This window comes from Thunnus albacares, chromosome 4 (genome assembly GCF_914725855.1).
Source record: "Thunnus albacares chromosome 4, fThuAlb1.1, whole genome shotgun sequence".
NCBI lineage: Eukaryota > Metazoa > Chordata > Actinopteri > Scombriformes > Scombridae > Thunnus > Thunnus albacares.
Window position 1 is genome coordinate 33,567,491 of NC_058109.1, and position 3,817 is coordinate 33,571,307.

Here is a 3,817-nt window from a genome sequence, read left to right on the forward strand (position 1 = left end):
TACTTAAAGTTCAACGTATTTTATTTCTTTTCCCTACAGTATCCACTCATGGCAACAAAAGCATGATTAATATTTTTATTGTTATGTTTTGACAACTCAAAGCACTTAGTTAAAGCAGTATTCATTGATTTTTCAGCCACTTAAGGGCAACAGAACACACTGTACAGACATTTAATCACATTAGAAAGTTGATCTGTGTAATGAGAAGCATTAGCATTCATTTGGAGTTGTGTTTGTGTCCACTTGATGAATGTGAGTCCAATATTCACTGTCCTTTTAGCTCTGTTGTGGTCTAGATCAGCTACTGAAGGAGATATTCCACTGTTTAGCTGCTCAGTGCTAAAATACTTTCACCAGCTAGCTGCTAATTTTGTCTGTTGGTGCTGGGTAAGTGTATAGTGGGTTTATCACAGCTTTTTTCACTGAAAACAGACTATGCCTTGCTGCTGCTAGAAACAGTGTTGACTGAGTGAGACCAAACAAACACAGTAAAATTGCAGGCAGAAAGTTGCAGAAAACCAAAACAAAGAACTAAAAGAGGCTAAAACGCTAAATAGAGCTGAGAGGAACTGCAGAGTCAGGTTATAATTCATTTGTCATTTGATCCATTGTTAATATAAAAACACTGATAAGCAAAGATTTAAGGTTGTTAAGGCTGTTGCCTTGATTAACTGTTTAAAAAGTAGTGACTTGAAAACACAAGGTAATATGTATTACACCTCCTACACTAGAAAATTTGTTGCTACAGAATAAATGCAGGATATTCTGGTCTCTGTTGCCGACTCACCACACACCAACAAATACATGGAATGCACACATTATATCCAGATACTGTACCTCTAGCTTTTGTTGTGCACTCATTCATATCCCAGCGGGTTGAGCCTATCTCATCTCTGTTTTACTTGTCTGCAGTAGAGCTGTGTGTACATATTGTGTGCACATGTGGGTGCTAGCTGTTACTTTTTCTTTAAAAGACATTTTTATCAACAATATCCCATACTTGCAAAAAACAACTTATTTCTCAGCCATTAATGGTTCAATATAAAGAATTTTTTCTTTAGCATTCCTTGTGTCTGAAAGAAATAGGAAAGGGATGAACGGTGTTGTTTTTTGACTAAACATTAAAATGATATTACAGTTTAAGCAATTACAAATGTCATTTATCATGCCAGTGCATCTGTGAAACTAACTGATTTGTCAGCATTCTGCATTCTTTAAGTGGTTGTGAAACACGACACAAGTGAAGTGCTCGAGTTGCAACCTGACAAAAAGGTAGGGGTCCCATCATGAAAGGAACTCTGCTATGTGATGGGGGATAAACAGGTACTGAGCTGCAGACCATATAGAAACTTAGCTTTATATTGATTCTTATTGTAAGCCTGGTGCTGTGTTGAACTGTCTGGGCATTCCCGGTGCTCATTATTGCGTTGATGCGAAGCACACAGTAGATGCTGTAGATCACTATCTGGAGGTACAGAAAAGATGAAAGGCTGATTTATGTAAGACTTTGCTCCTGCTGGTGCTTGTTGGCGTTAGGATGCAAATATGGCCTCTTAGGGAGAATTTGGAGCTATTTATCATGGTGAAGTACTTTGGCACTATTATGTGTGTGAGATAAAATTGATTTCATTTTGATACTTTGACGTATTTATTTCCCAGTAAACCTGTGGGTGATCTCATAATCTTGCACACTCCCCAGATAAGATTGTTGTCACTTGAGGGGCAAGTTTGTCCTGAGGGTGGCACCAGAAGAAGAAAGTTGCTACTTAATTTAACTCTGTGCAGTGGTTATTTCAGATAATCTATAAGCTACATGCTTACAGTTAGCATACTACACTAACGCTAGCAAAATGTCAGTATATTACCATGCTAGCTGTATTCATTCTAACATTAACATAGACATGTATTTTAAATACATAATAAATCTTGGAGAGGCTAACATGATATCATGCTTATAGTTAGCGTATTACACCAACATGCTGTCGACTGTTGTCAACATATTACTATGCTGCATTCATGATAACATTCTGGTATTCACATGCAATATGTAACAACTATTGGAGACGTTGACATGCTAGTATTTCTCACAGTTAGCATGTTGTGCTGCATTCACACAATGCCAGCAAGGAAAAGACAGAAAAATCTCTTATTCTGAAATGGCAACCCAACTGCTTGCCTTGTCACACCAATGAAAGGGCCTAAATATGTAACATGAAACAGTGTATAAATCCCCTTAAAATAGCTAAATCAGTTGTAAAATCACATCTACTCCTCCCTAATTTAAAAATTCAAAATCTATGCATGTGCAAATATTTTTAATTTCAAAGGTTTTCAGTGATCACAGAGAAACTTTCCTCCTTCAGTAGATGAATTTGAAAACAAACTCTGCACATACATCATTCTGCACAATGAAGCTCAAACATCCAACTAAAGGTACAAGAAGAAAAACATATTTTTGAGTAGAGGGGGACTTTAAATTACATACAGTAAGCACAATAACATATGCTAATATTGCTGTGCTAATACTAATAAAGCTGCAGTTATCACTGCCAGAGAAGCTGTTTTCTCTCTGTAGCCTGTTACCTGTTTGACAAACACCTGCACATGAATAAAACCCTGCATTCAGTATTTATACTGTGTCCTGGTCAGAGGCACATGAGCCATTTCTACTGACAGAATGCGTTTATATTACTTATTTGCCTCTGTATGTATTGATATTCTGATTGTGAATACATTATTTAATAAACCAGAATATGATCAGAGTGTCTTTTGAGCACTGGAAATGATTTATTAGGCAAAATGCTTCGGGGAAAAAGGAAATTATGTAACTCATAACAAACCCGATGCTCAGGAATTTTCACATAATTGAATGGCAATGATGATAAATGATGTAAAATATAAATGTGTTTCTTGCCGACAAACTCTCCTACTCTCCCTTACTTTGATTTTATCCATAATAAGAGTTAATGGGGGAAATAACACTCCATCTTCACTCCATTATGAAACTGCTGTGATGTTTTGATGTATCAGATCAGTACGATCAGCTGCAGTGTCCAATCAATAACTGATATCCAATAAGGGGGTGTGTCTGTCAGTAAAAGACTTCCGTGAAGGCTGTTCTCGTGTGTCCTCGCTCATGGCTCCTCAGAGATCCTCCTTGTTCCTCGCTCCTCAAAGCAGAAATAAGAGCTTTGAGACAGCCTTCAAGATGGCAGACCAGAACAACTTCCGGTTCAAGCAAGGAGCGAGAAAATATCAAATAAGAGACTTGAGATGTACCCTATGAAATATGATCCAGGAAGTCGAAAGTTGTCCACCAGGAATGTGCGCTTGCATGTTTGTGACTGGCTAACACAGTGTCTTGCCGCATGACGCTGTGTTGCATTGCAGCAAATGGTGAACCAGGTTCAACTTTATGGCCAGACGACCCTGCCTTGTTTTGCTGGAGCTCCTGTGTTGGCAATTTCACTTTCAAAATATGACTGAAGCTAGCGAGTGGAACAAGTGGACTGGCAGCACTGGATGAAAAGTCAGTGCATTACCAAAACCAAAAAGTTATCAAAAAGTTGTTCCAAAAAGTAATTTTTACCTTTCAGCAACATCACCGAGAACATATAAATGACTGCAGAGATTTGTGAGAGAGAATGTGTGATATATATGACCTTGTAAGTAATCGTCGTTTTATTTCATGATACTGTCATTTGTCTCAAGACAGTGCTTGAAGGTGAAAAGTCATGGATGCTCTCCTCTTATAATCCACATTATGGTGGAAATTGCTCATTGTCTTGGTATATGGGTAATAATCATTATTCAGAGG